Below are 9,410 nucleotides of genomic sequence, written 5' to 3' on the forward strand. Positions count from 1 at the left end.
TTTTTCCATCTAACAGCTCAGTTCTCCCCAGTATGCCAGGATTCCCCATATCATCTTGGACTCCAGGGAAACCAGATGGTTATAAGAGACCATCTGGCACTGGAGTTACAGGCAGAGGAATTACTCACCCTGCTTTTACCTTTTCCCCATTACGTCCACAGAGGCCAGGTAGACCCTAGCTGGCTGGGGTGATCCACAGCACTATTGATGTCCTAAAATCCAGGAACTCCCTCTGGGTCGATGTCAGGATTCCTGGAAGTTCTCAGTCATGCCATCTCCAGTGCAAATTCCCTCTGGGGCTGGTGATCCTCCTATTCCATTTCTATCCAAAACTTCTCAACCTGAAGCTCCTCCCCAACCTCCCCTGCCTTAGGCTCGGGCACTGCTCCAGTGTTAGTGGAGGAAAGTTGTGGTGACACCCAGCTACTGCTCCAGATGCTTTGAAGCTCCACACTAATTTTAAGGGGTTCCATGGTGTAATGGTTAGCCCTCTGGACTCTGAATCCAGTGATCCGAGTTCAAATCTCGGTGGAACCTACAAGTTTTTGCAGGTAGGTCTGGACAGGTTAGAAAAGTGGGCAGTACACAATAGAATGCAGTATGGCAACAACGAGTGCAGAGTGCTGCACCTAGGGTGCAAAAATATCCAGCACACACACTCAGCAGCACAGAAATGGAAAAGGGATTTCGGAGTCATAATGAGCTCCAAGATGAACATGAGTCGTCAGTGTGATGACATCATCAGCAAAGCTAACAGCACATTATTGTGAACCAACAGGTAAATAGATCCAAGGAAGCCCCCCTCTATGCGGTGCTGGTCAGATTGCGGTTGGAGTACGTGTCCAGTTTTGGGAGAACACTCATGTGGTTAGGGGCTTATAGGACAAGCCCTACGAGGGGAGACTGAGGGACCTGTATCTCTTCAGCCTCTGAAAGAGAAGGCTGAGAGGTGATCTTGTGGCCACCTACAAATTCATTAGGGGGACACAGCAAGGGATTGGAGATGCTCCGTTCACCAGGGTGCCTCTTGGGTGATATATAGATTTGGGCTAGATATCAGGAAAAACTTCTTCATGGTAAGGGTGGCCAAAATCTGGAATGGGCTCCATGGGAGGTGGCGCTCTCCCCTACCTTGGGGGTCTTTAAGAGAAGGCTGGATAGACTTCTGTCTGGGGTCATCTGCTGCTAGCTGGGGTCATCTCCCCCCAGCCCTCTTTCCTGCCTATGCAGGGGGTCGGACTTGATCTGTTGAAGTTCCTTCCAACCCTCACATCTCTTAATCTATGAAACACTGCCCTCCTGTGCCAGCAGATTGGGTAGCTGTCCTGTTGTTATGTCTGGAATGGCTTCAGGATTCTGAGCCTGATGTTCCATGAGTGTGATGACCTGCGCCTTGTTGGCCTTCCTGAAGGTTAGACCTCTCCCCTGGCACAATTAAAGAATCCTTTTCTTAGAGAGATGTTTATAGGCTAATTCCTCAGCCATAGCTTTGGGTAGGCACTTTGGGATCCCATCGCTTACACCATCTATCATGCAAGGATCAAGTGCCCCTTTCAAGGGGGAGGGGAAAGCTCTTTTTCCAGTCTCCCCAAGAAACAGCTTTACTCAATCTCCCTCTTCTGAGAGCACCCACTACAGCCAGCCCCAGTGCAGTTTCACAAGGGGCAAGTGTCAGGCTTTGAGACCTTAGCTTTTCTCAGTCCCTGGCTTCCCCAGTGATCTGTAGCACCCCCACCTCTGCAAGCTCCTGCTTTCTGGTCAGCTCACAGGAAGGGGTTGTGTTTTGTCTTCTTTAAAAGAAAAGGGAGATCAGACTGAAGGTTATATCCAACAGCACAGCAGACTGTGCTCCAGACAGTCTTTATTCTGCCGTTTCAGAGCTCTTTCCACACTCGGGCTTTATTCTGCCCTCCCCTTCTCTCCCTGTCCACACTGGGCCCTTGTCACTGCCCAGCTCTCTCAGTGCCTCCTTTTTTCTGTTCTGGCCCAGGCAGCCACACTTTCAACAAAAGAGTTACAAAGCTATACTAACCTGGAGGTAATATTCACCCAATGCAATGAAACATCACATCAGGGGGAACCAATCAGGGGGCATTCTCTAGGCCCTGCTGCCCAGAGACTCAGGGGTTAAAAGGGTACCTACCCATCCTACTTAATTTGCAAGCATTATTTACCTGCTAACATTGATTCCCTCCCCCCCCACTGCCCCATGTTCCTTATAACTACAGGCTACATCTCTGTTTACCAGAGCACCCCAGGGAGTAACTAGGAATAATGGGTGCAAACTAGTGGAGAGTAGATTTAGGTTAGACATTAAGAAGAATTTTTTTTACAGTAAGGGTCAGAGTCTGGAATGGGCTTCCAAGAGAGGTGGTACTGTCACCTAACTTGAAAGTCTTCAAGAGGAAGCTTGACAATCACCTGGCTGGGGTCATCTGACCTCAGTCCTCTTTCCTGCCAGGGGCAGGGGGTTGGACACAATGATCCATTGGGTCCCTTCCAACTCTATAATCTATGAATCTATGAATTTATGAATCTCAGTCTCTTCCCTTGCCTGTATTGCACAATTGTGGAACATGAAGATAGAATCGTAAAATCAAAGAAAATGAGGGTGTGAAGGGACCTCAAGAGGTGACATCTAGTCCAACCCCCTGCTCCAAGCAGGACCAGCCCCAGCTACATCATCCCAGCCAAGGCTTTGTCTACCTGGGTCTTCAAAACCTCCAAGGATGGAGACTCCACCAGCTCTCTGAGTAACCTGTTCCATGTGCTTTATGCTCTTCTAGTGAGAATATTTTTCCTCGTATCTAACCTAAATTTCCCTTACTGCAACTTGAGACCATTGCTCCTTGTTCTGTCATTTGTCACCACTGAGAACAGTTTGGATCCATCCTCTTTTGAACCCTCTTCAAGGAGTTGAAGGCTGCTAAAAAATCCCTTCTGTCTTCTCTTCTGCAGACTAAATCAGCCCAGTTCCCTCACCCTCTCCTCACCAGTCATGTCTCCCAGCCCTCAAAACCCTTTCATTGCCCTCCACTGGACTCTCTCCAATGTGTCCACATCCTTTCTATAGTGGGGGGACAAAAACTGGACACTGGACTCCAGATGTGGCCTCCCCAGTGCTGAATAAAGGGAAAGAATCACTGCCTTTGATCTGCTGGCAGCACTCCTACCGATGCAGCCCAGGATGTCGGTAGCCTTTTTGGCAACAAGGCCACACTGCTGGCTCCTGTTCAGCTAATTGTCCACTGTGATCCCCAGGTCCTTTTCTGCAGAAAAAGTGATGTTATGACAGAGAGGGGTCAAGGAAGTGTGTATGCAAGGTGACAGAAAAAAGACCAGAGAATGTGGAGGACTTATTGGCTTTGACTTTATTCAGTGGAGGCTCCCAGCCAAAAGAGGAAGACATGGTAACTGATACCAGGCATCAATGGGATCCAAATGTATTATGGCCTAGGGAAAAGGCAGGTGTGTGTAAGAGTGTCACCAAGCCCATGCAGGCACCATTGTCATGGAACGGTAAATATGACTATATAGGACATACATAGAGCAACAACCATCCTGGAGTGACCAAAGCCCTTGCTATCATATCTATGCCCAGGGATCAAGTGACACTCCCTCCCTGTGTCTCACTGCAGTCACCTCCAAAATACACCATGGCTCTGGGGGTCTCTAGAGATTACTTGGTGGCATCAGCCCAACTCCTGTTGAGGTGAGAACACTTCACCATATCTCCATGGGGGGGAGGGTAGTATCAACTGGAATTTCTTTGCGGTCTCAAAGAAAGGCCAGCATTAATGAAAGGGACTGACTAGGTCAAGAATGGACAAAGTCACATCAGCACTGGGGTGAAACCCATGGAAACTAATGGTAGTGTTTCTACCGACTACAAGGAGTGTGGTTTCACGGCCCTGGTATGTGGATATTATGGATAAGCACTTCCAGTTGATATAGTAATCTTCTGAATGCTTTTTATCACCTCTGGCAGTTCTTCAAAAAAATAAAATAAAATAAGTTCTTTGGAGTTAAAAGGAGGGATGAAGAAATATAACCTTGCTGTTAGAGGGAATTTCTGGCATACAAAAAATGATTTCATAATTGGTAATAGATAAGGGACTAGAAATATGTTCTATCACAGACTTTTTTTTTCTGTTTGAACTCTTCTCTTTTCTGCGGTCAGTTTTAATTATTGAAACTGTCTCAGTGGGAGGCTGGAACATTCGGAGAGAGGATCACTCCCTCCTAGTGAATACTGATTTGGAGTTACATCCTTCCAGATATTCATTTTTGGTTTAGCTTTTGATCAAGTTGCTTGAGCCTGGGTACACACCTGCTTTTTCTTTCTCTCTCTCTCCAAAACCCTGTTGACTATGAAGGAAAACAGAAACAATCACATGCTCATTGGTAGCCATAGGAGAAATCATGTTGCAAGTTAGATTCCGAATTGATGAGACTGGAGCTCATGGGAAATTATTTCTCCTTTTGATATTGCTATGCTTCTCTTTTCCCATCTAATCCATACATGACAAGGGATTAAGAACTTTGAACTGAATCTTCTGGTGCAATAAATAACAAGCAATACAACCTTCCTTGCTGTAATGACATGTGAGTGCATAAGTAGAGAAGATACAAAACCAACCTACATTTGCTCCAGTGACTAAAACAGGTTAGAAGTCACTTAAGGGCATAGCTACAATTGCGTTAACACACTTTGGTTAACGCACATTAATTCTGCTACCTTCGGCCACCTGTACACATGCAGGGAGGCAGCTCCAATGTGCTGTAATTACAGTGTGTTGGAACAGCCTGAATTAATTGAGTCTGCTGGAACATGGTAATTACCGTGCTCCAGAAGACTTCAGCCTCACAAGTATTAGTGTCCCCACACTGAAAAATGGTGGTGGGGTGCTTTAACTAAAGCTCGTTCGAAGAGCTTTCGATAAAGTGCCCCTACCACCATTTTTCAGTGCGAGGATGCTGATACATGTGATGCTCCAGGAGCTTTAAGTAGAGTGGCTCTTGGAGCTGCTCTCATTAAAGCCCTCTCCCCCCACCCCCACCACTCCCAGTGCACGTGTATAAACGCCCTCCATTGTGAGGTCCTAAGAAAATGCGCATTAGCCTGTCTTAGTGCTCATTAACTAAAAAGCATGGTTTTTAAAGGCTACTTAATAAGCATTAGCTTGGGGGTTTTTTTCGTGATGCTTTAATGCACATTAAAATAGGCTAATGAACATTAAAATGCATGTGTAGATGTGCTACCTTCACACACACATCCACACCTTGCATCCAACACCAATCATATGCCAGATTCTCTACTGATGGCACATGTTAGTGCTAGGTGAATTTCCAGTGGGAGGTTTCTCTCTTCCTTTCTTACAGTTACTTGCCCTTCAGTGACTCCTCCTCCCTTTACCTTTCTTGTTCATTGCCTCCTGAACAGCAGTCTCATTTAATACATCGGTTTGTGGTGTGAAAGATATCAGACTAGTCATAAAGGTCTTTTCTGGCTGCAGTATCTATGAGATCAAACCATACAGATCTCAACTCATTTCAGCTTCACTTGCTGAAAGTTTATCCTGCATCAACATTTCTCTATTCTCTGGATGACGTTCTTGCTTTGCAAAACCACCTTCCCCTCTGAGTGCGAGACACATTTTTTGGACTGGGCTTTTCTAACATAAATGCAAAACAGTATTTATATTAAAAAGAAAAAAAAATCTTACCAAGGTAAGACACTCCACTGCACACACCTTTTTCCCCCGGGGAGAAGATGGGAAAATAAACAAGTCACGGTAGATTAGAGTTATGTAGTTTAATGCAATACTGGAAGGCACTCAGAGATGATGGCATCTTACGATGGTAGGAGTGTAGTATAAGCACCTATAGAGAACAGAATGCAAGGAGCGCATCCCATTCTTCAATGAAATATTTAGTGGCAATTGGTATCATTATTCTCATTTTACAGAAACAAGCAGAACTATTAAGTAAGGTGTCTAAGATCATATAGAAGGACTCAAACACATTTTCTGAGTACTCAAGGAGCATCTTGAACATGGGAACAATTCCCCTTTCTATCCTGTATTTCTATTGCCTCCTTTTTTTTTAAGAACAATAAAGCTCTTTTACTACTCAGATCCATTGATGACATTTTTTATTGTTTTGCAAAATTAAAAACTTGATTATTAAATAATGCGATTTACTCAGCTATCCGTGTAGCCACCGCATTCTTTTCTCACCCCCCTAATCTGTGATATGATCCTAATAACATAACCGTTGTTAATCCCAGGGTTTTTAACAGATAATCCCTTAAGGAGATTTCTGTATTGTGGTGTCTAATTAATTTTAATTTGACTTTCTGGACCTCATTAAAACTAAAAAGTTTTTAAAACTCAAGATGTTTACCCACGAGGCATAACACCAAGGGGTCCCTGGGAAACACACCCTGATTTATTGTTGTTGGAGGTCTCTTTGCTTTTAGATAGTTCTTGTGGGGAGCAAATCTTTCTGAATCATGCCACCTCATCTGCTCAGAAGGTAAAGCAGCTTGTTCTCAAGGTGGGGAAAGGAAGAAGCTGAAACTTCAGCACAGTTTGGTTGGGACCAAGCAATAAGTGGATGCAAATCATGGGGAAGACAAAGAAAAGTGGAGCTGGGAAGGGCATTAGCCAAAAGTAGGGATCTGCTTGAAATGGCTCCTCAAAGAGGGTCCTTCTGGTCCCTTGTCGTGGGGTAGATGCACTAGTCCTGCTAGGAGTTAAGGACCCTGACAAGTATGAAGCTGTACCCATGATGCCAAAAGGGGTCTGAGCTGTCTCCTGTTCATGCCAGTGCATGACTCAGTTGGCACTGCTCCTACTGTAAGGAAGACGACCTTATTTTCCTTGGGGACAGGTTGGAACAGAGGTGGTATTTGTACGTGTCCAGGACCCTGCAGGTGGCCTGGCAGGGCCCGGTGCTGCTGGTAGCCCAGGTGAAATGCGAGTGGTCAACAGGGATGAGAAAAGGGGTTGCACCTAATCTCTCCCAACCTTTGCACTGTTACTGCTGCTTGTCCAAGGCAACAGAGCACCAGAGAGGGATGGGGGAGCTGAGGATTCAGTTCCCATTGCTGTCACAATCCTGCTGTGTGATCTTGAATAGGTCACTGCACTTCCCTGTGCCTCAGTTTCCCCCACATGATAGGCACTTGACCACCTTTGAGAGATGCTTGGAGATTTAGTGATGAAAATACTATCTAAGGGCTAGGAAGGGATATTTATTAGCCCTGGCCTCAGGGTGTGCCTGCATGGAGAATATTCAGAAACCGCGATGATGGATCCACCCTTTCTGCAATGGTCCCCCCATCCCCGTGGGAGGTCACAGGCCAACTCTATGAAGCTGTTCCCCATGAGGAGAGGAAGACAAAGCCAATGCACTTGACCCACCATTCATCATTGAAACCTGAGCACAGCTGTGGAGGTTCATACTCTGCTCTGCCTCTCCACCTTGCACTGTTACTGCTGCTTGTCCAAGGCAACAGAGCACCAGAGAGGGATGGGGGAGCTGAGGATTCAGTTCCCATTGCTGTCACAATCCTGCTGTGTGATCCTGAATAGGTCACTGCACTTCCCCGTGCCTCAGTTTCCCCCACATGATAGGCACTGGACCACCTTTGAGAGATGCTTGGAGATGTAGTGATGAAAATACTATATAAGGGCTAGGGAGGGATATTTATTAGCCCTGGCCTCAGGGTGTGCCTGCATGGAGAATATTCAGAAACCGCGATGATGGATCCGCCCTTTCTGCAATGGTCCCCCCATCCCCGTGGGAGGTCACAGGCCAACTCTATGAAGCTGTTCCCCATGAGGAGAGGAAGACAAAGCCAATGCACTTGACCCACCATTCATCATTGAAACCTGAGCACAGCTGTGGAGGTTCATACTCTGCTCTGCCTCTCCACCTTGTTAAAGACAGAGCTCTCATCCCCGGCTCAGGCTGGGCCCCACACCTACATTTCCCAGGTTGGCAATCTCCAGAGAACAGGAACTCATGGGAGGTGGTTGGCACTGCTTGCCTTCAGCTGAGACCCAAGATGTGCAGCTTCTGGGCCAAACTTATGGAGCTGAAATGGAATTAAAGCCAGGAAACGGGAAGCTTGGGAAGGATGCCCTCCTCTGTCTGCATGTCTTCATACCCATGTCTGCTAACCCTAGGGAAACACACTGTAGGCTACTTTAGGGGTGGATTTTCTAGATCAATGGGAAATCAGATTAACTGGGTCAGAGACAGGAGCCTGACCGAATAGCTTTGTGGTTTTCCCCGGCTTCAGGTTCCTGCCTTTAGGGCTGTGTCAGACTTTACCTAGTGAGATCTGATAGCATCAGCCATGATCCCATCCTTGCTTCTTTCTTAGGCTGAGCACTTAGGGCTGTGTCAGTCTTTACCTAGTGAGATCTGATAGCACCAGCCATCATCCCATCCTTGCTTCTTTCTTAGGCTGAGCACTTCTAGCTCAGGAAGGGGCTGACTATCCTGAGTGAGATGGGCCAGGGGAAGCTAGCATGAATCTTTACCCATTATGCTCTCCTGTGGACCTGATACACTTTTTGTTTTTGCAAAAATATTTATTTTATAGATTGTAAGGCTGGAAGGGACCTTGGAAGATCATCGGGTCCAGCCTCCTGCACCAAGCAGGAAAGATAACTGGGGGTCAGGTGACAGAATATATATTTCTGTGTGTGTGTGTGTGTGTGTGTGTGTGTGTAGCTGTACCTCTAACAACCTGTCCAGTGACCACTGTGGTCTCTCTATATATATACAGAATATATATTTCTGTAGATATATAAAAAAACCTATATAACTGTACCTCTAACCATTGTCAAGCAACTAGGGTGGTTCATTTGACAGACCAAAACACACTTGGACAGTTAAACTATTTTAGTCCCATTACAAAGTTTGCACCATGCACCTGCGCACCCATTCCCATTCCACTGTTTTCACTCATCGTCATCGTATTCATCATCATTGTCGTCATCGTTGTCCTCTCCGTTGACCTCCTTGCTATTCTTACAGATTCACAGAAATTTCAGGCTGGAAGGGACCTCATGACATCATCGAGTCCAGCCCTGTTCTGGGCAGGAATGACTGCTGAGGTCAAATAACCCCAGGGAGGTGTGCATCCCATCTCCTATTGAAGATCTCCAGGGTAGGTGCCTGTACCACCCCCGCTGGGAGTCTATTCTCATCGGAGAGTTTGCCTCTGAAAAGACTATGCCAGTCCCCTCTCTTCCATATGAGGTCCACCACCTCTTGCCTATTGTCCTCTTCTGTCTTCCTGTAGTACCAGCACATTTCACTCAGCCCCATTTTAATACAGTCCTTGACTGTGGGGTTTTGAGCCATGCCATGGGTTTGCATCATTGACCTTT

General features: G+C 46.3%; 1 non-coding gene across 1 annotated transcript; it reads left to right on the top strand.

The window, feature by feature from the left end:
- Nucleotides 1–465: 465 nt before the first annotated feature.
- TRNAQ-CUG lies at nucleotides 466–537 on the top strand. Its single transcript has one exon. It is a non-coding gene; the product is annotated as a tRNA-Gln (tRNA).
- Nucleotides 538–9,410: the final 8,873 nt, after the last annotated feature.

Source organism: Alligator sinensis, unplaced genomic scaffold (assembly GCF_000455745.1).
Source record: "Alligator sinensis unplaced genomic scaffold, ASM45574v1 scaffold326_1, whole genome shotgun sequence".
NCBI classification, from domain to species: Eukaryota; Metazoa; Chordata; order Crocodylia; family Alligatoridae; genus Alligator; species Alligator sinensis.